The sequence below is a fragment of the Lepidochelys olivacea genome, assembly GCF_965140295.1.
Source record: "Lepidochelys olivacea isolate rLepOli2 genome assembly, chromosome: 7".
Lineage (NCBI taxonomy): Eukaryota > Metazoa > Chordata > Testudines > Cheloniidae > Lepidochelys > Lepidochelys olivacea.
In genome coordinates, this window is record NC_140417.1 from 73,075,575 (window position 1) to 73,102,207 (window position 26,633).

Below are 26,633 nucleotides of genomic sequence, written 5' to 3' on the forward strand. Positions count from 1 at the left end.
GAACCAAAACTAGTAGAATGGTCCTCAGTAGAGCACCAAAGAAGAAAAAATTAACAGCTTCATGGTAGTGATTGTTTGAATGTCACCAGCAACTAATCATACACCAACTCCAGTACAAAAGCCTCCACATACCAAGGCACTGCTCATGTTTGACTTGATTAATACTGTGTCTTTCTGCCTTTGTCAGCACAAATTGAGATTTAGGAAATCTTTCAGTATAACATCACTGTGACAGTCTGTACTTCTACATTCACCCTTTCTACAAGACTATGAAAAATTCTGTACAAAGCACACTGTGTAATATATCTTTTCAAAACTCAGGATTTGCTGATTATTATTGTCCTGGTAAAATGTGTGTGGCAACGCTATATGTAAAGATATAGGATTCCACTGTACGGAAGATATAGGATTACCCGGGACATGTTCCAACATGTTCTGGAGGGCAGTCACAAACAAGTTCCTCAGACAAAAGGCTAGCCAATGCCTCAGCCAGGTCAAACAGACCATCACCTGATTAAATGGCCACACTTCAGCAGGAGAGAGGTTGTGGGCAAAAGATCTACATTTTGACAAAGAAGCAATTTAAGGGACCTGGTCACACAGACTTACTGTCTCCTGAACAACTGTGGGAGATAATTCTTGTTCAGGAGAAATGGCTATAAGAGGAGACAGCAGATGCCCCAAATCATCTCTCCCTGCTCTCTCTGTCCAAGGCATTACCCTGAAGAACAAAGGAAGCAGCATTGGACAGGGGAGGAGGGGAGGGAAAGAATCCTGACTGGAAGATGTTCAGCCTTAAGACTGCTGGAACAAACACCTTTGCTTTGTACTCACTTAGCTTGTTAAGTTAGGTGTTAGTTGCATTTTATCCTTTTATTTCCTTGTAACCAATCCTGACTTTTATGCCTCATTACTTGTAGTCACATAAAATCTATCTTTCCATAGTTGTTAATTTTTGTTGTTGTTTTATCTAACCAATGTGTTTGGATTAAACCATTGTGTTTGGGAAACTCCATTTGGGATAACAGGATTTGTGCATATCATTTTCTATTAATAAAGTGACAGACCTTATATGAGCTTGTATTGTCCAGGAGGATGCTGGGCAATGTTCCCTCTAATTTTTTCCACCCATGTGCAGAATAAATTTTGTTATGTGCTCCAAGATAATGTGCAGATGTGCGCCACCAGTAGAAACAAAAAACCTAAATATATTATATGTATATATTTTGAATTACCAATAGGGATAATTATTCCAGCCAGGACAGGTTAGGCATTTTAGAACTCACAACTCAAAAAATTAAATTTAAGTGTAAGAGAGAAATAAAAATTATGAAATGCATAGACCAATCAAAAAACTAAAACAACACACTTTGAAAGAATAAAATTACAGAGAATATATGTGCATATATATCTGTGAACCAGCTGAGCAACGAACAGCAGGGAGGCTAACAGAGGGAGTTTGTCTGGGATCTGCCTGAGAGGAGGTACGCTAAGGGCTGCATTAAGGAGGCTGTGTTGGTGAGTACCTGAGCGTCTGCTGTGGGGACAGTTTGACCATGTGCTTGATTGGTGGTTTGAAAAGCGTGAATTGGGAGTGCTTTGTTCCAGGTGAGCCTTGAGTGGGCCTGACTGTTATAAAAAACCAGACAGCTGCAAACCAGCTGAGCGGCCAACACCAGAGAGGCTAACAGAGGGAGTTTGCCTGGGGAGAGCCCACTGAGGCTTACATCTTGCCAGCTTCTCTGAGTAGTTACTACAACTCCTGAGGAAGCTCATAGAAGGAAGATAATATGGATAGGGAGTGTTCAGCTCTTTGTGACCTTCACTGGATGTGCCACATTTGTCTTTCTTCCACAGGACAGAAGCGACTTTGTCTGTACAAAGTGCAAGCTGGTCTCCACATTGGAAGAGAAGGTTCAAGGTCTGGAGCAACAGGTATCAACCCTGCGTTGCAAAAGAGAAACTGAAGATTTCCTGGACAGACGTCGGGATATGCTTCTATGGACCCAACGTTCTGAAGATTCAGAGCCAGCTGCACTGCGGGGACGGGGGACGGTGAAGAAATTTGGCAGCATGTGACCTCCAGAAGAAGGAAGGGGAACATCCATGTACCAGCAACGCAAATACAGGTAAGTAACCGTTTTCATGTTCTCTCCACAGGTACTAATGCGGAGAGTGGACTAGATGATACATCTGAGGGAAGGGAACAGAAGGAGACTCCGCCGATTGGAAGGCATGAGATGCACTGACCTAGGGTTGGGGGTTCCACGACCACCGCTCCCAAGAGAAGGAGGTGGGTGGTGGTGGTCGGGGACTCTCTCCTCAGGGGCACTGAGTCATCTATCTGCCACCCCGACCAGGAAAACCGAGAAGTCTGCTGCTTGCCAGGAGCTAGGATTCACGATGTGACAGAGAGACTGCCGAGACTCATCAAGCCCTCGGATTGCTACCCCTTCCTGCTGCTCTACGTGGGCACCAATGATACCACCAAGAATGACCTTGAACGGATCACTGGAGACTACGTGGCTCTGGGAAGAAGGATAAAGGAGTTTGAGGTGCAAGTGGTGTTCTCGTCCATCCTTCCTGTGGAAGGAAAAGGCGTGGGTAGAGACCGTTGAATCGTGGAAGTCAACGAATGGCTACGCAGGTGGTGTCGGAGAGAAGGCTTTGGATTCTTTGACCATGGGATGGTGTTCCAAGAAGGAGGAGTGCTAGGCAGAGGCGGGCTCCACCTAACAAAGAGAGGGAAGAGCATCTTCGCAAGCAGGAAGGCTAACCTAGTGAGGAGGGCTTTAAACTAGGTTCACTGGGGGAAGGAGACCAAAGCCCTGAGGTAAGCGGGGAAGTGGGATACCGGGAGGAAGCACAAGCAGGAGCGCGTGAGAGGAGAGGGCTCCTGCCTCATACTGAGAAAGAGGGACGATCAGCGAGTTATCTCAAGTGCCTATACACAAATGCAAGAAGCCTGGGAAACAAGCAGGGAGAACTGGAAGTCCTGGCACAGTCAAGGAATTATGATGTGACTGGAATAACAGAGACTTTGTGGGATAACTCACATGACTGGAGTACGGTCACGGACAGATATAAACTGTTCAGGAAGGACAGGCAGGGCAGAAAAGGTGGGGGAGTTGCATTGTATGTGAGGGAACAGTATGACTGCTCAGAGCTCAAGTATGAAACTGCAGAAAAACCTGAGAGTCTCTGGATTGTGTGAGCAACAAGGGTGATGTCGTGGTGGGAGTCTGCTATAGACCACCAGACCAGGGGGATGAGGTGGATGAGGCTTTCTTCCGGCAACTCACGGAAGTTACTAGATCACAGGACCTGGTTCTCACTGGAGACTTCAATCACCCTGATATCTCCTGGGAGAGCAATACAGCGGTGCACAGACAATCCAGGAAGTTTTTGGAAAGCGTAGGTGACAATTTCCTGGTGCATGTGTTGGAGGAACCAACTGGGGCAGTGCTCTTCTTGACCCACTGCTCACAAACCGTGAAGAACAAGTAGGGGAAGCAAAAGTGGATGGGAACCTGGGAGGCAGTGACCATGAGATGGTCGAGTTCTGGATCCTGACACAGGGAAGAAAGGAGAGCAGCAGAATACGGACCCTGGATTCAGAAAAGCAGACTTTGACTCCCTCAGGGAACTGATGGGCAGGATCCCCTGGGAGAATAACATGAGAGGAAAAGGAGTCCAGGAGAGCTGGCTGTATTTTAAAGAATCCTTATTGAGGTTTCAGGGACAAATCATCCCAATGTGTAGAAAGAATAGTAAATATGGCAGGCGACCAGCTTGGCTTAACAGTGAAATCCTTGCTGATCTTAAACACAAAAAAGAAGCTTACAAGAAGTGAAAGATTGGACAAATGACCAGGGAAGAGTATAAAAATATTGCTTGGGCATGCAGGAGTGAAATCAGGAAGGCCAAATCACACCTGGAGTTGCAGCTAGCAAGAGATGTTAAGAGTAACAAGAAGGGTTTCTTCAGGTAGGTGAGCAACAAGAAGAAAGTCAAGGAAAGTGTGGGCCCCTTACTGAATGAGGGAGGCAACCTCGTGACAGAGGATGTGGAAAAAGCTAATGTATTCAATGCTTTTTTTGCCTCTGTCTTCACGAACAAGGTCAGCACCCACACTACTGCACTGGGCAGCACAGCATGGGGAGGAGATGACCAGCCCTCTGTGGAGAAAGAAGCGGTTCAGGACTATTTAGAAAAGCTGGACGAGCACAAGTCCCTGGGGCCGGATCTGCTGCATCCGAGAGTGCTAAAGGAGTTGGTGGATGTGATTGCAGAGCCATTGGCCATTATCTTTGAAAACTCATGGAGATCGGGGGAAGCCCCGGACGACTGGAAAAAGGCTAATGTAGTGCCCATCTTTAAAAAAGGGAAGAAGGAGGATCCTGGGAACTACAGGCCAGTCAGCCTCACCTCAGTCCCTGGAAAAATCATGGAGCAGGTCCTCAAGGAATCAATTCTGAAGCACTTAGAGGAGAGGAAAGTGATCAGGAACAGTCAGAATGGATTCACCAAGGGAAAGTCATGCCTGACTAATCTAATTGCCTTCTATGACGAGATAACTGGCTCTGTGGATGAGGGGAAAGCAGTGGACGTGTTATTCCTTGACTTTAGAAAAGCTTTTGATACGGTCTCCCACAGTACTCTTGCCAGCAAGTTAAAGAAGTATGGGCTGGATGAATGGACTATAAGGTGGATAGAAAGTTGGTTAGATTGTCAGGCTCAACAGGTAGTGATCAATGGCTCCATGTCTAGCTGGCAGCCGGTATCAAGCGGAGTGTCTCAAGGGTCGGTCCTGGGGACGGTTCTGTTCAATATCTTCATTAATGATCTGGAGGATGGTGTGGATTGCACCCTCAGCAAGTTTGCAGATGACACTAAACTGGGAGGAGTGGTAGATACGCTGGAGGGTAGGGATAGGATACAGAGGGACCTAGACAAATTAGAGGATTGGGCCAAAAGAAATCTGATGAGGTTCAACAAGGACAAGTGCAGAGTCCTGCACTTAGGACGGAAGAATCCAATGCACCGCTACAGACTAGGGACCGAATGGCTAGGTAGCAGTTCTGCAGAAAAGGGCCGAGGGGTTACAGTGGACAAGAAGCTGGATATGAGTCAACAGTGTGCCCTTGTTGCCAAGAAGGCCAATGGCATTTTGGGATGTATAAGTAGGGGCATTGCCAGCAGATTGAGGGACGGATCGTTCCCCTCTATTCGACACTGGTGAGGCCTCATCTGGAGTACTGTGTCCACTTTTGGGCCCCACACTACAAGAAGGATGTGGAAAAATTGGAAAACGTCCAGCAGAGGGCAACAAAAACGATTAGGGGACTGGAACACATGAGTTATGAGAAGTGGCTGAGGGAATTGGGATTGTTTAGTCTGCGGAAGAGAAGAATGAGGGGGGATTTGATAGCTACTTTCAACGACCTGAAAGGGGGTTCCAAAGAGGATGGATCTAGACTGTTCTCAGTGGTAGCTGATGACAGAACAAGGAGTAATGGTCTCAAGTTGCAGTGGGGGAGGTTTAGGCTGGATATTAGGAAAACTTTTTCACTAGGAGGGTGGTGAAACACTGGAATGCGTTACCTAGGGAGGTGGTGGAATCTCCTTCCTTGGAAGTTTTTAAGGTCAGGGTTGACAAAGGCCTGGCTGGGATGATTTAGTTGGGGATTGGTCCTGCTTTGAGCAGGGGGTTGGACTAGATGACCTCCTGAGGTCCCTTCCAACCCTGATATTCTACGATTCTATGATTGCAGAAAGACTAAGTAGTAACAACAACAATAATACAAGTATGTGTTGGGACATGAGTGTCAAAGACACTCTGTGTGTGAGAGTGAGAGAAACAGAGCGTGAGACAATGTGTCTGTGAAATAGAGCATGAGAGACAAGTGTGTGTGTGTAAGAGACACAGACTGTGTGTGTGACAGAGTGGGGGTGTGTGTGAGAGAGACACACACAGAGCATGAGAGAGAGAGACAGAGACAGACAGACAGACAGTGTGTGTGCTGGCTGCTGGATAAGTTTCGGGGAGGTCCATGCGCTGCCTCTTTATGGCACTCACTGAAAGCTCTCCTCCTGAACCATGTTCCCCCTCCTTCGCTCTGCAGAGATGGGGTACATGGGCAGGGGGAGAGACAGAAAGACAGAGAGAGAGCACGAGATAAAGAGATAGACTGTGTGAGCTGTCTCCTGGGGAAGTCTCTGAAAGACCATGTGCTGTCTCTCTAAGGCACTCACTCACCTGGAAGGCTGGTTCAGACCTCAGATCACAGCAGTGCTCTCCTGCTAGAGTCCTGAGCCCCGTCCCCTCACTCCTGCTCTGTGGAGATGGGGCACAGTGGCAGGGGAACACCCTGAAATCAGCACCTCCCTGCCCCCCCGACCCCACTCTGCACAGCCAACAGGAGTTTCTCAGGAGCAGCTGCAGGAGCAACATGGCTGCAAAGCGGAGGGAGGGTGGTGGGGGGGAATGTGAGAGAGTGAGGGACACCTAAACACACACTGTCGGATGTGCACGGCTATGCTAATCAAGTGCACGGCCCTTGAATCACTCCTGAGTGGCCGCCCGACCGCACAGCTCAGAGGGAACACAGGTGCTAGTCAGTACAAAATGCACATTTCTGGTGGAAAGTCTGGGACTAGGAGTTTGCTGGTGTTGCATTGCAACGTAATTCATGACTAGGGGGCTACAGCACTCATACAATATAACTCAGAGTAACTTAGATGCTGAAGGCTGTATGAGAGCAGATCAGGAGTGGGTGCTCTCACGGCAAAGCAGTGTAAAAGGCAACTCAGTTCAGTGAACTGAGAAGACATATCTGTCCATCAGTCCAGTCTGTACCTGGGTAACGTCAGTCATCTTTTCGTCTTTTTGTTTATACAGTCTCCCACTGACACAGTTAGGAACACTAGGCAAGATTCAGCACAGAGTATGTATTAGCACTGACTTCATCACCTAACTTTGACCTGGAAGCGATGCAGATCTTCAGTACAATTATGCTGAGCCTGAGGAGCCCACTTTTTGTGAAAGAGTCAAAGAGCTTGATGATATCAACTGTACTGGGCACTAAGAAACAGATTTGATCAAGTGACCCCATGCGCTTCTCCCATTAGAAAGAGTGTGAGGGGACAAAAGAAAGAACAAAATAATCCTTGGGAACAATCTCCTTTTATACCCTCCGATTCCAGCACGAATGAGGGTGCATGGTGTCGCCCTCAAAAGCACTGCTATTTAAAAGATTTTGAGTTTACATACATGTCCCAAGAAAAGGGAATCATACAGACAAATCTCATGACACTTTAAAATTCATTTCCCATGTTATACAACAATATTAACGCCTTTCTTTCCCTAGCCCTTTCCTTTTTCTTCGAGTTCTCTGTTTGCTAATTTAGATTGTAAATTCTTTGGCTCAAGGCCACATATGAACCATACTGCCGCGTTATTGCGCTAAGTATTTACTAGTAATGTTAATTGCTCCTGCACAAATCTAGAGACCTATGAGCACTTTCCCTTTGGTTCTTAGAAGGTACAATATTTGATAGGTGGATGTTATAGCGAAACAGAGAACGTTCCATTCTTAGCTTTAAAATAGAGTTGTAAGAACACAGAGAATATTTTTAAGGTAGAGACAAATGGATATCAAAAAACTCCACTCTAACTACTTCACTTTGTCTCTGAAAGGAAACAAATCGAATGGAGTGTGGGCAAAGTCTTCTCCAAAATCCATGTGGCACAGACTGATCCATCACTCGAGGAAGAGTAGTGACAACAGTTCAATATCTCTCTCTCTCTCTAGTCTTAAGAAAACAAATACCACATTTCTGCAGCTTCTCATCTTGAGACTTTAATTAGAAATTTTCCATTAGCAGTGTCCATTTGGCCTGTGCACAAACTTTACACAACCTCACGCCCCACCGTAAGGGTATACAGAGCTGCATGGGCAAACCACCCTCAGGTCCTTCTCTATCTGATCGCCCAGCAATGAAGAGCCCAAAGAAGAGGGGAAGGAGAGAGGGTACTGGAGCACGCATAGGAAGATACATCTCTAAGAACCACAGTTACTGCACAAGGTCAGTAACCTCTTCTTCGAGTAGTGTCCATATGGATGTTTCACATTCAGTGATGCCCGGGCAATATCCTCATAGGAAGGAGGGAGCTTCAGAATTGAGTCTAGGGGTTTGTCCACATTAGAGTTAGGTTGATGTAAGGCATCTTACACTGACCTAATTATGTCAGTGACTACACGACAGCCTTGCTCCCACCGATGTAAGTGCCCCCCGACACTGACAGAATAACTTCATCTCCATGAGAGGCATAGCGCTTATATTGGACTAGTTAGGGCAATGCAGTATCCGTTCACACACTGCGTTATACTTACATTAGCTGTTGGCTATCATCTTGTCAATTTCACAGCTCCGCTCTGCAGCAGGGGACTCACAGCTGCAGCCATGAAATTGAAAAGAAAGGGTGATAGGCTCCCTACTACGAAACTGAGCCCAGAACCAGGCTCACAGCTGGCCCCCTAGCTGTCAACCAGGCTCACAGCTCGAGCCTCCGTCCCCTACTCCAGGGTAACAGCCCAGGCTCAATTTCGCAGCATGGAGCCTACCAGCCTTTCTTGTCAATTTGACAACTTCAGCTGTGAGCCCTGGTGCTGCTCTGAGCCTGAGGCAGCTGTGAAATTGACAAGAAAAGCTGGTAGGCTCTGTGCGGTGAACCCCACACTGGGCTCACAGTGCGGGCTGTCACCTCATGGCGGATGGGGGACTCCAGTTTTGAGTTCAGCTGCCACCCTGGTTCTCAGCTCCCCACAGAGCTAACCAGCTGGAGCCCAGCTGCCACACAGGCTCTCAGTTCCCTACTAGAGCCCGGCTCCTGGTCCCTGCAGGGAGCGGGGAGCTGAGAGCCTGGGCAGCTGCCAAGCTCAGAAACCAGACTCTCAGCCCCCCAAGACTGCCCCTCTTAAGTCGGTGCAAGCATTTCTGGTGAGAACGTGCACCACCGATAGAAGGAGGGTCGTGTGGACATGAAAAACCACAGTAATTACTGCAGTGGCTGTAAAGTGATGTAACATAGGCAAACTTAATTGTGTAGTGTGGGGGAGGGATAGCTCAGCTCAGGCTATTTTCCCCTGAACTATTGCTCAAAATAAAAAAAAAGGGATAAATCACTTACAATTCTTCATTGAAGTATCATTTTATTAGATTCCCATTCTTGGCTCTATTTCTATGTTATGTAAAATAACTGAATTATTTTAGGTCTCAACTTTCTAGCCAACAACAGATTGGAACTCTATCTCAAAGATTTTTGTCCATGAGGCAGTGGTAAGTTGCCCATTCTGAGCCTCACTGTCAGGCATCAATAGAGCCATCAGAATGGCTGGTACCTGCTGCTAGGCTGGTGCAGCTGCCAGCTGTCTACAAAATGCTCCAATGAAAGCAGCATAAGTTGTCTTAGTGAGAAAAACTAAAGGGTAGGAAATATTAAATACAGAACTATGTTTTTCATATGTATTTCTTCTCACCTCAGCTCTGTAACATGGACAAATTTATCCTTTCAACAAAAGAAACTACTCACATCAGCTTTTGTTGTTGTTGGGGGTGGGGGGGGCAAACAAAATATCATTAGTTTATATTATCAATAGTGGTAAACATGACCAAGAACATTTTGCACCAAGACTAATAAACTTTCATAATTACAAAAACATATGCATAATATTGGTTTATAATGTAGTGACTATGGTATACATGTATCTATCACAGTCAGCCGATTTTTAGGTGATAAGTTCAGATGAAGTTCCATGAAAATAAATACAAATAATGCTCTAATTAATTCTACTTATTCAGAAAGAAGGCCTACTCATCACTGTGATCAGTTCAATGAAAACATCTACTCAAGTCCAGCAGTGGTCAAAAAAAATAAACAAAGTTAGATTGTATGAAGAAAGAAACTTAAAATGTTACAGTGCCAATAAATAAATTCTTAGTCCTCCCTTACTTTGAATCAAATCTGCGTCAACATTGGTCATGCCATCTCACAAACTACATAACAGAAGCAGAAAAATGGCTATTCAGAGCAACAGAAACGACTACAGGCTTGTAAAGAGTGCCATACAGTGAGAAAATAAGAAAATTAGGACTATGTAGTTTATTGAGGAGATGCATACGAGGTGAAAGGATAGAGGTATGTAAAGTAATAGAACAGAGGTGATCACATGGGTGCTTCCGCTTACCCCCTCAAAATATAGTTTTAAAAACCCAATGCGATTAAAAAGCACCATATCTGAAACTGAGTAAAGAAAAAAAAAAACCTACAGCATGCATAATTAACCTGTGGAACTCAATGACTCGAGGTGTTACTGAGGAAAAAAACTTAGTAGGATTAAAAAAAGATTAGATGTGGCTAGTAAGAATAACTATAGTAACACCAGCTAGCAGAAACATTTATAAGTCTTATAAAATGTCATGCAAATCAACAATTATGCCACGGATTAGGAAGAAACTTGCCCACACACACGGTATCCTACAGTGTTATAGATGCTATATACTGTCTACTGAGGCATCTGGTACTGATCACCATCAGAGATATCATACCAGACTAGATGGATTTTTGGTCTGATGTGATAATGCAATTCTTGTTTTCCAAGGAAGGAAAACTGTGTATGTGGGTTAATATTTTTGAATTTGGGTAATTTTTCAGAGTTGGAACAGAGGCACAGAAAGAAAGTGTTTGTAGTACTCCAAATCCAAAATTACATTTTATGGTTTGTGTGAAAATGTTTATGTTCCTTATTTTAAAAGGAAAAAAAATCAAAAAATCAAGGTTTAACAATGCACTTATTACTCTTACAACTCTTAGGTGGGTTAGGGATTTTTTGGTTTCACCTTACCTCAGTTGGGGAGTTGGATGAAACTATATTTTATGTAAAATCTTCTTCAGACTGTCTTCATCTGTATTTCCACTTCATCAATTCCAATATGATATTACAGCAATGCATATTTCTATTAATCTGTAAGACAGGAAGAGGATTTGCCTTTGAGTCTGCAGCAATACTTTGTCAGTAATAGAGAAATTACTGTAATGGTTTACAATACATAACATGAACTGATTATTGCAGATATATCTACAATTATGGAGATTAACTGTTGTCTATTTCTTGTTGCTATCTATTGCTTTCCACAGAAAACCTCTAGAGCTGCCATATTTCAAATATTTTACACTTTTAAAGCCTTGATATAATAGTAAAAACATATTAAGGATACCCCAAAAGCATTTGGAATTTATTTGTATTCTATTCAAATTATACACTTACAAAGAAATATATTAATGACTTAACTGATTTGTAAAGAATAATTTTTTCTTCCACTTTAAGGAATCAGACAGTCTTTTGAGAGAGAGAGAGAGAGAGAGAGACAGACAGACAGACAGACAGACAGACTTTTTTAACTTGGGGCAATTATTTTTTCTCTGAGCTTTCAATGTGCAATTACACACTAATTTTAATGTGTTTTCCTTCAGAAAACCAGACTCTGAGAAACAACAGGTTTATTGGAGATGAGCACTGACATGGCTTCAGAGATTGTAAAGCAAGTAGAGGAGCTGACAGAGTGTATATGGAAAGCCCTATGCAGATACAAAATTTGTATCTGCATCCAATCCATGAGCCACAAACATGGTCTGTGGCTATTTGCAGGTATGATGCGGCTATCTGCAGATTTGCAGGGCTCTATGCATAAGAGCTGGAAGAAGTTTACTGGCACCTGTCCGGGGGCTTGTCGACATAGCAAGGTACCATGCTGCAAGCCAGGATGTGAATCGACAGCACCAGCTTCTTACGTAGCATGGACGCTGCTATAGTGCAGGGATGGCCCCAGAGTGTGGCTTTGAGTACTGCTATGTAGCATGCTAAGTTGCACTCCAGAACTCTCATTTCACTGTAGTAAAGTGTCCACGTGAGACATTACTCCACAGCAAGCTGATCCACTGTAGATTCACACAATCGGTTGCCGAGCAGTAATTTTCTGTGTAAACGAGCTTCACCAGTTAGAGGAGACCAAGTGAACCAAAAGCAGGCTCAAACCCATCATCTTAGCTATATAAATGTATCAAGAGAGTTCACTCACTAAAATATATTGGATTCAAATAACCAAATATTCAGTTTCATCAACAGGGCAGGGATTCAGGAAATAACCCTTATTCAAAAAACATTTAAGCACATGCTAACTTTAACCATGTGCACAAATGCTGTCCTCAATAGCAGTGTCGCCAACTCTGGCAATTTTATTACAAGTCTTGTCCCTACTTCTGTCCCTACTTCTGGAAACATGAGAATCTCAGCTTTCATTTAAAATGTCTAGCCCTCATGGTTACGGAGAAAGGCTTGAAAACATGACACGCGTGTCTTCTAAAGGATCAAATAACAGAAGGCAAATAAAAAGATCCTCATATTTATCCTTTTTAAAGAGATGATACTTAAGCCAATCTCATGATTTTTGGAGCCTGATTCATTTTTGAATGGTTGAGCTTTGCAATACCGGAATAGGGATGTACCAAAGCACGTGGCTTTCGTAGAAAGGCAAAGCTTCTATTGTCTGGTTTTCTTCCCTCTTTCTCCCCTAACACCACAATGACCTCTCACATTACAAGAAGGTAAAAAAACTCCATCCCCACATCCATTTATAAGCATTGTTTTTATCAGGGTGAGGTTTAATAGTCTTGACAATAAATAATACATTTGTATATAATGGGCAACCTGAAACTGTCCTGAATATCAGATAGCATGAGTTCATAAAAACAACTGTCTCTGTTGAGCAGACAGGCGGACACTGGACTCTTAAATATTCCATGGTCAAAATGAAGAAAAACTGACTGTTGCTCTACATTTAGCAAACCTTTGTTTTCTTAACAAGATTACAAAACCTACAAAGTGAACTCAAGTCTCCTTTCCCTATTTCTGAAACATCTTCAATAGCTATACCGCTGTAGCGCTCCACAGCATGCTACTGTAAACAGAAAGGAGATTCTGTGATTTCCTGGCTATCCTACTGCAACAGCCATAAATCTTAGATGTCACGTCCCATTTATCCAATAATATAGTTCATGCCATAGCTTTAAAACAGGTCACTGTTAAAGGGAAAAAATAACAGTGATTTTGAACAAAGTTAGTGCTGTTTCTGAGTACTGTACTCTTGGTAATATTCCCAACCTCTTGAAGCAGCTATCATCATTAATTTTTGTAAAATTCTTTACTCACATTTTCTGGATCATATGCCCAACAATCCCCTAACCACCATATAGCAGCCTTGCAGTTCACTCAAATGAATCTTCAACTCAATTAAAACCAAATTATTCTTCTGCCTTAGACAACTCTCCCTCCTCCCATTACTCACCAAACCACAAGCCCTGTTCCAAAATCCCACTTTTTTAGACAACCTTCTGCAAAACCTCCTGGCTCACTGGAGAACGACCCAGCACTTAAGCTTAATTGTTTATTACTGTGAGTATACTGCCTGTATTACACACCAGGTTTTATTTCCTTCCTTTCCCAATCAGCTTCTAAGTGCCACTGAGTGACTTATATTAAATTTCAGTTATAAAAATCATCTGAATTGATATGAATATGAGTTTTATTTCCATTTTAAGTATGAATTCTAAGAATTCTAATAATTAATAATGGTTACTTGTTTTTCCTGAGGTGCTAGAAGACTACCAACCGTGCTCAGATAACACGAACAGAGCATGGATAAGCATGATTTTTATGCGGGTAGTCATTTGCAGGCAAGAGAAAGCTTCTCCACTGATTTTCAATTTTGTGTTTTGTTAACTGCTGTTTTCTGCTGCCTGTACATTTGCGTGGAGACTCTGGTAAACTTTCATTAATAAATTGGGGGGAAAGAAAACCCTAGAAGCTAAAGATCTCACTGGCGCTGTAACACAGAAGGAACCAAACTTAAATGTCACATATCAAATTGATAAAGGTAAAGAAAAGTTGGGTGAAATTTTGGACATACCAAGAATTTGGCATCATCCTTTTAAATGCAAAACAATAACTATCAAAATAAAAATAAAGTTATTTTCATACTTCCATTCTCTTCCACTTTGTAACCATCAAGGCAGTTATTCATTACAAAGTGAAGGTATAAAGAAGTCAGTGTACAGAACTTAAATACCAAAACAAAAGAAAGTGAGGGAGGAGGGTGACCCATCAAAAACTAAATTAGTTGAAATCAAATACAATATCTTAAGACTATAAATCAAAAGGATTTACTGAAAGAGCTTACTTCATTCAGCAACTGGATAATTCAGTGAACCTTCAACAAAATCTAATGAAATCAAAAGTGCATTATCGAGCATAACAAACTAAGAACAGAATGAAGGTCTAAGTTCACATTAACTGAGGGCATGGCTACACTTGCAGATGTAGAGCACTTTGAGTTAAACCAGCCTTTGGAGAGCGCAGTAGGGAAAGCGCTGCACACTGTCCACACTGACAGCTTCAAGCGCACTGGTGTGGCCACATTTGCAGCGGCACTGGGAACAGTGCATTATGGGCAGCTATCCCATCATGCAAGTGACTGTAACGTGCTTTTCAATTGGGTGGGGTGGAGTGTGACAGGGAGTATGTTGTGTGTATGTGGGGGGAGAGAGTGGGTTTTTGGGGGGCTGAGAGCTTGTCAGCATGCTGTCTTGTAAGTTCAGACAGCAGCAGACCCCCGCCCCCACTCACAACAACAGCATTCCACACTAATGGCTTGCTTTGTCTCGGCGCAGATAAGCATGCTGGCTGTCAGAAACGGAGCTTTCAAAGGGCATATCCGCATTCCTGCAGCGATTCAAAAACAATGACAAGAGTGGCCACTTGACTTAAGGGAATTATGGGACATTTGCCGAGGCTGATCAGAGCGCAGTAATGCAACACCTCGTTCACACTGACACCCACGCGTTTCAGCCAAGACGCAGCCAGCATTAATCTTCTCATCAAGGTGGAGTACCAAGAGCGCTCTAGCTGTGGAGTCAAAGTGCTCTATGTGCCTTGCCAATGTGAACAGGTAGTGAGCTAGTGCGCCCAGGGCTGCTTTAATGCGCTCTAACTCGCAAGTGTAGCCAAGCCCTGAGCAGTTACATTACTAAACACTACATGGGAAAAGCAAAAGAAATGCCACAAAACTGCTATAAGTCTAATATCATAAAACTGACAGCTTTTTCCATACAATTACCATGTGACTTTTTTTGGCAAAACTATTTAAATAACCTCAAATTTCATCTAAACAAGATTTTATTCAACATCTGATAAGGTTGCCAGCAGCATTACAAAGTCCAAATTTACTTGTTTGCTCAGAATTGGATGAAAATGACAAACTAGACTCTGCTTCATTACTAAATGGTAAACAGCTGGAAATCATATAATAAATCATCAGTTTACCATTGCATTGCAAAATTACTAGTCAAATTACTTCTCAAAAGTTACATAAGTAAATTCCTAGATAAAAATCTAAAACTGGGGTTAAAATGGGGAATATATCAATAACATATGGATAAAAATTCAGTAATGTGTTAGTTATCCCAAAGACATTGGGATAACTAACATTCCTTACTACCCAAGGAAATTCAGAGTTATGTTCAAAAACTTAAGAAATCCAAACACATTAAGGTATGGAAATGTACAGCTTTGGAACCCAACCAATCTTAAGTCTGCCATGCAATTTCCATACAATATTGAAAACATTAGATCCCCACTTCACCACTTTAAAAAAAGGTCATTAACAACCAGAATTAAGGCTGAATGGCTTAGCTGAATGAGTATCTCATTGAAATCAAAGGGTTCATTTGCACAGAAGGAATATTTTTATCATGGCTGTTACTATGAGCTTATGATAAATGGTCACAAGTTATTTTGATTAACTACTAGGATACAACAATAGACTGCATGAAGTTCAGCTGAACTGTCAGGCTCTTCCAACACTTCTCATCTTTAATGATCTGGCCTTTTATCAGATCTGGTCAGGAGGTGTCTTGTCTCAGCTTAAGATGCTGTTGATTTCTACTTTTTTCTCAAGTAGTTACACACACAGTCTTGATCTAGCTGAATTCACAAATTGGTGTAAAAGTACTATGTCCTTTTATTCTGGAAATAAACCCTATATTTTCCCATGTGGGTATCTGTGAGCTTTGCTTAGTCTTGTTTAATTCATTGTTGAAATTAAGCTTACTTTTCATTTAAATTTTTTTATATTTCTGACTTTTTCTTAATCTCCAAGATTTGAATGTACTACTACTTCTGTTAATCATGCCATCCACTCAACCTTTATTCCAGGGTTCTGATAAAGTAGTACCTACATTCATTTAGTTACAGCTGAATTAAGGAAGAAAATCGAAGAAAATACTTTAAACCAAAGTCAGTGGTTTTGACTCACAAACAGAAATGGATGGCATGTACTTATCAACAATTCAGGGAAGCAATGTTGTCACAAATGTTTTTTATTTATCTTTTCCACAGTTCTAGGAAGATACTTCAATATTTTTGCTGCATTTCCTAAACTATCTTTTTGAAAATTACAGTCCTTTACATTCCAACTGTTACAAGATCCAAGAATACAGGCTCTTGAAAGACAGAGGATCCTTACTGACTTTATTGGACAACTGCTTAAAGCAGAACTTGTTCAACTGTTAAGATTAACTTTATCCTTAATATTTAAGCAAGGCAAAGGTTTAATAAAGTGAAACAAACATTTAACTTTTTTGCGCATGCTTTTTTTCCTCCTAAAATATTTATTTTCTAACACGGACAACATATTAATTTCTACTAATAATTTCCTTAGCTGACCTAAAATGTTGACAGAGAAATACTGCTATTTCTACAGTGACCGAAACATTCTGATAAAAAGCTCTTCAAACAGTGTCAAGAGACGAGTGATTCCTGAATGTGTAAACTGATTTTCATGTAGCAACCCTACAGCTTTCAGATATAGTCATACTACAGACACTGGCTACTGAGACTACCATACCTCTAGCTGTATGGGCCCTGTGACGTTCAGTCCCACAGTCAGTTCATAACATAACTGAAGCACTGTCTTATCCATGTAGACAACCTTTGAGTAGAGATGATTTGATATTCAGATTATTTTTTGGAGACCACAAACAATATCTTTGATTTCTTAAACAGTTTAGGCCTAAGTAGTAGATATTTGCTCTTCAGACATCCAAGGTGTGCAACCTCTCCTTCACAGGACAGCTATGGGGCTTAGGGAAAATCATTGGCAATGATAACTGATAGATGAAAGTCAGATACTATTTTGGTCAGGTATGCAGATTGATGCCTAAGAACCCCTTCTGTCTCTGTAGCATTTAATATGGGTTTGACTGACAGGGCCTGCAATTCTGAGGCCCTTTAAACACAGCAACCACCACCAAAATGAGAACTTCGTTGAGAGCTACTACAATGAACAATATTACATCAAGACATGTTTTTAGTCTGTCTTTTGACTTTTTCACTCTACTCTCCTGGCAATGTGTGTGATACTTTGATGGATGTCCCCCCAAAAGTATCCCTTCAAAAATCGAGAGATGGAATGGAGGGAAGGCATCCATGCTGTTGGGAAAAAAGGAAAGTACTTATGTCAAGTTCTTGTACACAGATATAAAACACTCAGCAAAGAGCTCTACTGTGTGATAACATTAAAATCTGATGGGAAAACCTTATTCACACATATTTATAAATATACTGTACAAGGTCTTTAAAATGCTGAAAAATTAGCAACGAACAAACCAGGAAACACAAAGCACTCTCTCCACGTACCAGGTTGTCCAATTATTTTTCAGTGAAGATTTATGTAAGCTGCAAAGATCTTTACTTGTAAGAATATCTTTGAAGCATAGAATCTCTTTACATCAACCATCCTTCTGATTTTTCTATATTTCAGTAAAATAGTTATATCTATAGTCCCTAAATATTTTTAAAATAATGAATTCAATCACATTCAAAATATTTCAAAAAATTTAAATAATCCTTTTATAATTTTGATAACTACATATATTATATATTAACCAGTAATTACAACAATTTATTTTATTTTAAAACTCAATTGTCCAAATAGCTAAAAGTAATTGTTCTGCAGCCCTTGTAGCTTCTCCCCCTCCCTAGAACCCAGGGGCCCCAACTATTAGTACAACCCCCCCACAATCCAGTCCACCCAGCCTCATCTCTGCTCCTCCTGGGGTTTTTCACCCCCCTCTCCCAGGCAGCTGGGAGAGAAGGGGGAGTGTGCAGTGGCTTCTCCTCTCATCTCCCCATTCCCAGGCTGGAGGGGGAATTGCTCTGCAACGAACACCCACACACACCCACACTCACACCCCTTCCCAGGCTGGGTGCAAGAGAGGAGAGGATCAGAAGTTCAATCCTGTCTGTTTCTCCAGGATGGGAGTGAGGAAGAGGGACTAGGCCACACTCAGCTGCTGGGCTCTTTGCTCCTTCCTTCCCCACCCGCTCCTGTGAGAATGCTACAAGCGGAACGGAGAGATTCTGTCGGCTTCCAGTTGAGCTACTGGTAGGACTGAACTGTATGACGGGGCTGGAAATTGTCAGAATATTACAAGATGGGCTCCAGATCCCTCCAAAATCCCATCACTCACAATAAAATAGTGAACACTGGCAATACTGAGCGAGCAACACCCAAAGGTTAAAAAGGACCCTCTTGAATTTGGGTGACACCAAATTAGAGTGATGATATACACATTTTCAAGTTCTTTTAAAAAAACTGTTTCAGAGGATGGATGGACACCATGGTTGCTTTCACAGGATACAACAGGCAGAAAGAGCAGTTAAGTAAGCCTTCACAGCTGCCACTGATGGCTTTGAACACCCTCAAGACACCCTCAAGGTCTAAGGAAACTGGAATGACATATGAAATTGGGTTAAGAGCTCTCTACCTTCAGCAAACTTTTAAACTTGTTATATTTAGCAGCATAACATTTCCTACTGAAAGATTATCTGGACTCCAAGAAGACTATTTTGATCTCTTAACAGAAACCTAAGCCATTGTGGAGAAAATAAAATGACCACCTGCATGGGAGTTCAAAAACTCTGCTTTTCTATTGGTTCCTCTGCCTGATCAAATATGATACCAGCAAAACCTAACTTCAGAGAATGACCTAGTTTTCTTGAAACTTTGGGCCTCATTGAGCAAGGTTCTGAGCCCCACCAACTCCAACTGGTTTCCACAGGAATTGATTGAGGCTACCATCATGTAGAATTGGCTCTAAAGACAAAATACATATTTCTATTCAAGCTTCCTGTATTCTGAAGTGATTGCACTCTGTGTGGGAGTGCCCAACACAGAAATGTGTTCTTTAAATAAAAAAAAAAAAAAAGGAATTTCAGTCAGAATATCTGTTGCTGGAGTGCAGTCTCTGAAGTCGACAGATTCACATGCCTGGCAAACCTGTGGACAGAAGTTCAGGTGGCAGCATGAGATCCCCTCTACTGCGACAAACTTGAATTCATCTGACACTGTGCAATCCTCCTAGCTCAATGCATGCCAACTCTCTATGACCAGGCCTAGTTACCCACAATGTATGCATCCTTTAGTGATATAGGAACCCGAGAACTATTAGTGATCATTGAAACAAGATGAATAATAAAATCAGATTTCCTAAACTTAGATCCTCTATAAAAGTATCTGGACCCAATCTTCCATAAAAAAAATATAGGATTCTAAATACCCTGATTAGGGCAGAATGAGAGAAGGTAGATGGCCTGATTCCTAAGAAAAATGAAGATTAAAAATAGGGATAGTTTCAAGGGAAATATACTACTGTAAAATTAATAAGGGAGAACCCAAACGGCAAAGCTGCCATCTCACTCTCACACTCTAATTTAACTGTGAGCCTGCCAGTTACAGTACCTGGAAGTGAATGAGATATCCCTCCATCTATTCCACTAAAGTCACAGCTTCTCTAGCTAATATATTGTATCTCTCCCTGCTTACTGATAGAAATGACACCAGTTGTCATTGTGTCTCGTGACAGATCATGAAGTGAAGTCAGAAGTGGAACCAATGCTGTATTGAGCTTGAAAGGTTGATGTGCAGCTTCTCCTGTCTTTTGGTCAAAATATTAGGAACCAACCAATGTTGTTTCATTATATTCTTAAACAGAATTCCTTTTCAGAGGTTTATGGAATTATCCCTCCATAAATAGAGTTATTTTATAGGTTCAGAGAAGTAGTGAACTGCTGAAACAACTGTTTTTGAGAAGTTTCAGAGTAGCAGCCGTGTTAGCCTGTATTCGCAAAAAGAAAAGGAGTACTTGTGGCACCTTAGAGACTAAGTCAGTTCTGCAGAAGGGAGTGAAGCAGATCGCGAGAACTTTCTGATCCAGGAAACTAAGCTCCAGTAAATACATTGTCACTCATACTTAGTGACACCCTCCAGTGGCACCTGGAGAGTGAATTTGTTAAGACTGTGATGAAAGTGCAGCAATCTGTTCCTCTGAACAGAGAATGGAAGGTGGCTGGGTATCAAAGAAGGTACCCAGAGGTCTATCGGCCAATAAAAGCAGGAGCTGGAATTTTTGTTCACTGAATCTCAGCTGAGAGAGCAGGTATACCAAGTCCTGAACCACTACAATAATCTTCTTGTAGAGCTTTTACCAGCTAGTTGCCCAGACAAGGCTCAAATGCAGGAGGATGGGGGAGTGAGAACAGTGATTTTCTCCTAAATTCTACCCACAAACAAATGCAAAGGACACTTGACTGCAGATCTTCGTAATACACTCATCCCCATTTCTTGCATGTTGTGAACAGTAGATGTTTAAAATCACTGAGCTTCAGAGTCAACACTTGACTGAGATAAATAGCAGCATTTCACACCTCAGCTATTGTTTAGGCTGCCCGCATACGCAGACACACTATTGTATTGGTTTAGTTGCCTTATATTTTGAAGTTATCTTCACAATCTTATGGGCAAGTGACTTTCTCCCAGCAAAAGAAATCTTGGATTCTGGAGCACAAAACAGCAGCCTCTAGAAAATGTACGACATCTGAGCCCGTCTACAACACTACAATCTCGACAGAAGCCGCTTTTAATCGACCTAACAATGTATGTGTCTACACTACCAAGTCCCTTCCGCAGACCTAACTTGCCTGTAGCATCGACTTAATTACTCCACCGCGGCGAGAGGCACAGCTCTTAACTCAACGTTGATGAGTCGACAAAGAAGAACTGAAAATGCAGCATTGTGAAATGGCCTCCAGGAGGTGTCCCACAATGCTCTATTGTGACCACTCTGGAGACTGTTTTCAACTCTGCTGTGCAGCAGCCAGGTGCACAGGAAACTGCTCCTCTCCTGTTACAGCCCCGGGAAATTTTGAATTCCCATTTCCTGTCTGATCAACGGGGAGAGCCCGCAAGCCCAGCTGATCATAGAGACTCAATGCCATCGATGTGCTCCAGCTTCGAGTACACAGGTGGTAGCTAATCTTATTGGTCTGTGAGGAGAAGAGTCTGTGCAGGCACAGCTCTTATCCAGCCGTACACATCTACGCAAAGATCACACAGGGCATGGTCGAAAAAGGGTTACACCAGGGACACGCAACGGGGTGCCGCATGAAAATCAAAGAACTTCAGCAGGTGTACCAGAAGACAAGGGAGATGAATAGTTGTTCTGGTTCTGCCCACAGATATGTGACTTTTACAATGAGCTGCATATGATTCTCAGCGGTGACCCCACCACTACCCCCAAACACAGCATGGACACCTCCTAGGAGTCTGAGTCCCGGGCCACCTCAGGCCACAACGAGGAGGACATTCAGGACAAGAAAGAGGAGGAGGAGGAGGAGAACGGGGAGACAGGTGAGCGGTGGATCCTTTCTCCTCAAGGGCCAGGAGCTGTTTTTAACCCCAGGGCCTAGCAAGTTGCAGGAGAGAATGGCGGCCAAGCATGATGTTGGGGAAGGCATCTCTGTTGAGTATACAATTCCAATCAAACGATACGGGTTACATGCTCTTACATTTTATATTTAATCTGAACAAAAAATTAGGTGCAGTGGGGTGAGGGTGAAGTGAGGAAGTGTTTTGCTTCCTGGTGGCCATTCCAGCTACGCAGAGCCTGCTCCACAGAAAAGTCTGTTTATGTGCATAGGGATGGCCTGGGAATCCTCCATCGAGATCTCTAGGAAACTTTCATGGAGGTACTACTCTGCAATCCTTTGCAGAAGATTTCTGGGGAGGGCTGCCTTATTTCTTCCACCATGGTAGGAGAGTTTCCCACACCACTCCAGTATTAACTCTGTTGGCACCATTGCAGTACACAGCATACCAGCATAAGGACCAGGTCTCTATCCAGACGCTTGCCCACTTGCCACATCTATTCCCTTGCCATCTCTGTTACCTTCAGGAGACTGATATCACACAGGGTCACCTAGAGTGAACTGGGGAAGTTTTCATTATAAGTGCTCACACCGCAAATAGAGCATGGGATCTACCTCCCACGGTTAATTCCAGGTCCCTCAGCCACACTTTTCTTAATGTGCCATTGCTTGGGTTGGCAGGGATCGGCGTCTATTACCGGTAGCATCAGGGAAGGAGGGGTGGGCTTCCTGTGTCATCCCCTGCCGGAGCTGGCATTCCCAAGATGGCAATTCGGGAGGCTTTACACTGGTCCCTGGTCTTAAAACAACATCCATGTTGCTAGGGGGAGGGGACATTGACCACTTGCTCACCTGTGCTCCCAACATGGGTTTGCCACAAGTTGCGGCACAAGGCCTGTCGCCCATTCCACAGGTCCAGACTCACAATGGTGGAACAGCAAAAAGGCTCATTGAACAGCTAGGGATTATGATTATGTTCTGGCTTGTACTTGAATGTAATAAGGAGAGTGTTTTGTTCAAAATAGCAACCTTACCCTGGACCCAGGGTATGCGCTGACAATTGTTGCCTTGTGCTCTACTTGCCTTACACAGGAAAGCTTCTCCTTCAACACATCCTCCACACCAGGAGAGAGGCTTTCACAGATTAGACAGCAGAAAAAGATGACGCAGGATGGCATGTTCAGCGAGATAATGAATGCCTCCAGGATAGCACATTAGTCAAGGAGCTCTGCGTCTCCGGGAGACTTTGAAAACAAGTTTCAGTAATAAGCCTCAGTAACGTGCAAGGTTATCTGCACTGTGCCTTACCATACTATCCTCTCTGTTTAATTAGTTTCCCTGTACCTTCCCCCCCAAAAGCCCCGATGACTGGAATAAAGAGTCTTTCTTTCTCTAAGTGTTTAGTTTTATTGTACACTCACAAAGAAACTGAAAAAAATTGAAAATAAGGTAACCTTGGGCAAATGATCTGATAAAATTGGGAGGCAAGAAAAAAGGCACAAAAAACCATGGGTTGTTTGCCATTGTTAGCCGGGTCGCAGTAGGGAGAATTTAAGCTGTGTCCAAGTATGGACCACAGATATTTTAAAAGATTTACTGGCTTTCTGCTGCTCCCTTTGAGCTAACGGACCCAAGTCTCTTGACTCAAGCAATTGAGGCTCCTGGATTTAGATGGAGAAATACTGAGTTCAATCCATGCTGAAGATGCACAAACTAGTACGTCATGTTACGGAAAGACAAGAATCTTTCTGGGGTGAGGAGTAGTTGCAACCCTTGAGACTCAGAGAACCCACTGGGTGTGGAAGAAATGTTAAATTGTCGTGTTGCGTATTGCAGTTGGAAGGGGACTCAGAGGTAAATAGAATCACCATTTTGTTCAATATTGACTGTAATCCCTTTGGTCATCAAACCACAATTTCTTTTAGATTCACCTCTGGTTTCCAACAACAGATCCTTGAGAGACAGACCACCTCAGTAAGGGGATATCAAAAACTCACAGCATTGTCAAGGATAGATTACCCTATAAGATATAAAATTCTTTGGGCAATCTGTATAATTTATGCATGTTCACAGGTAAAGAGTATTTTGTGTCTGGTCATTCCCACCTATATCTTCATGGATAGGGAAACAGCTTTAATTTATCCCTATGCATAAAGTGTCTTCCATGGATCCTTGGAAAGATCCATTGTGGAACTAAACTGATTAAAGGCTAAGCCTCCAAATCCTCAAGGCAAATTCCCTGGACTGTATTAGGGCACCATGGAGCGACATATGCTGCTTAACTGCTGGGTGAGACGTTTAAACGTGTGTTTACCCTAATAGTTTGACTTCATACCACATGATATATTGATTTAAAATCAGAATTATAGAAAAGCAATGTAATGTTTATCATAGGGATTAAAAACTGGTTGAAAGGTTTCAAAAATGTAGTTATTAACAGAAAATCATCAAATGAGGGTGGGTTTTTCAGTGGGATCTTGCAATGATCTATTTTTTTCACTGTTATCTTTATCAATGATCAGGAAAAAGATTACAAAATCTAGGATAGTAAAATTGGCAGATGACAAACTGGTAAAGTGGTAAACGATTGGGACAGGTCACTTATATAGACTAAGCTGTATCACTCGATAAACTGGATGCAAACATCCAACATACGTGTTAATATGATCAAATGCAAGGTCATACGTCTAGGAACAAAGAATGTAGACATTCTTATAGGATCAGGGACTGAATCCTGGAAAGCAGCAATTCTGAAAACATATAACAGGTCACGGTGGATAACCAAAAAAGCTCCCATTGAAATATTGTGGGTAAGAGGGATAAACCCAATTTTTGGATGCATTAACAGGGAAATATCAAGTGGTAAAAACACTATTACCAACATTGAACAGACCACTACTGGAATACTACTGCCAGTTATGGTGTCCACACTGGGGGGACAGGAGGAGAGGATGTTGAAAAATTGGAGAGAGTTCAGAAAAGAGCCACAAAAACCATTTGTTGTCTGAAAAATCTCCTTACCATGAGAGATTTAAGAAGCTCAAGCTATTTAGCGAAACAAGAGAAAGTTAAGAGATGACTTGATTATGGTCTTTAAGTACCTACATGGAGAGAAGATTTTATACAATCTATTCAATCTAGCAGACAAACGTATAATAAGATCCAATGCTGAAAGCTGAAGCTATATAAACTCAGAACCCAAAATATAGTGCACACTTAACAATAAAGGGTAATTAGTCATTGGAACAATTTACCAAGGGTTGTGGTGAACCCTCCATTGCTTCAGGTCTTCAGTAGATAGATGTCTTTCTAAAGGATATACTGTGGTTCAACCAACGGTTATGGACTGTTGTAGAAAACAGATGTTCATAGATTTTTAAGGCCAGAAGGGACCCATATGAATAGAAAACTATACAAACTAATAGGCCCCATTTTTATCAGGGGACCCAGAGCTAGTTGAATCCCTGGGCGTGCATGGAGCCACATTGTAAGGAGAGTGATCACTTTAGATAAGCTATTACCAGCAGGAAAGTGGGGTGGGGGGAGAGAAAACCTTTTGTAGTGACAAACACACATTTTTTCATGGTTTGTGTGTGTCATAAATATAAAGGGAAGGGTAAACCCCTTTGAAATCCCTCCTGGACAGGGGAAAGCTCCTCTCACCTGTAAAGGGTTAAGAAGCTAAAGGTAACCTCGCTGGCACCTGACCAAAATGACCAATGAGGAGACAAGATACTTTCAAAAGCTGGGAGGAGGGAGAGAAACAAAGGGTCTGTGTGTCTGTCTACATGCTGGTCTTTACCGGGGATAGACCAGGAATGGAGTCTTAGAACTTTTAGTAAGTAATCTAGCTAGGTATGTGTTAGATTATGATTTCTTTAAATGGCTGAGAAAAGAATTCTGCTGAATAGAATAACTATTTCTGTCTGTGTATCTTTTTTGTAACTTAAGGTTTTGCCTAAAGGGGTTCTCTATGTTTTTGAATCTAATTACCCTGTAAGATATCTACCATCCTGATTTTACAGGGGGGATTTCTTTATTTCTATTTACTTCTATTTTTATTAAAAGTCTTCTTGTAAGAAACTGAATGTTTTTTCATTGTTCGCAGATCCAAGGGTTTGGGTCTGTGGTCACCTATGCAAATTGGTGAGGCTTTTTATCCAACATTTCCCAGGAAAGGGGGGGTGCAAGTGTTGGGAGGATTGTTCATTGTTCTTAAGATCCAAGGGTCTGGGTCTGTAGTCACCTAGGCAAATTGGTGAGGCTTTTTACCAAACCTTGTCCGGGAAGTGGGGTGCAAGGTTTTGGGAAGTATTTTGGGGGGAAGGACATGTCCAAACAGCTCTTCCCCAGTAACCAGTATTAGTTTGGTGGTGGTAGCGGCCAGTCCAAGGACAACGGGTGGAATATTTTGTACCTTGGGGAAGTTTTGACCTAAGCTGGTAAAGATAAGCTTAGGAGGTTTTTCATGCAGGTCCCCACATCTGTACCCTAGAGTTCAGAGTGGGGGAGGAACCTTGACAGTGTGTATAAAAACATCTTCTGTACTTTCCACAGTATGCATCCGATGAAGTGAGGCTTCAATGCTCAGATAAATTGGTTAGTCTCTAAGGTGCCACAAGTACTCCTTTTCTTTTTGATTTCAGTAGAGATCTACATGGGTGTAGAGATCCATTTTTCAAAGAAAAGTACATTGATGGAGGGCTTCTAGACTACCAAGATTGAGTAATCATAACAACATTTCCTTTCTCC

The 26,633-nt window shown here is 42.4% G+C and overlaps 1 protein-coding gene across 2 annotated transcripts in view; it reads right to left on the reverse strand.

Annotated features, from left to right (window-relative positions):
- Positions 1-26,633, reverse strand: part of BMPR1A (bone morphogenetic protein receptor type 1A) — a 172,426-nt gene that overhangs the window by 109,823 nt on the left and 35,970 nt on the right. For both annotated transcript variants that reach the window (XM_084635589.1, XM_084635590.1), the window contains exon 2: positions 10,908-11,027. The gene's annotated coding sequence lies outside the window, so the exon portion shown is untranslated. The remainder of the gene's footprint in view (positions 1-10,907; positions 11,028-26,633) is intronic.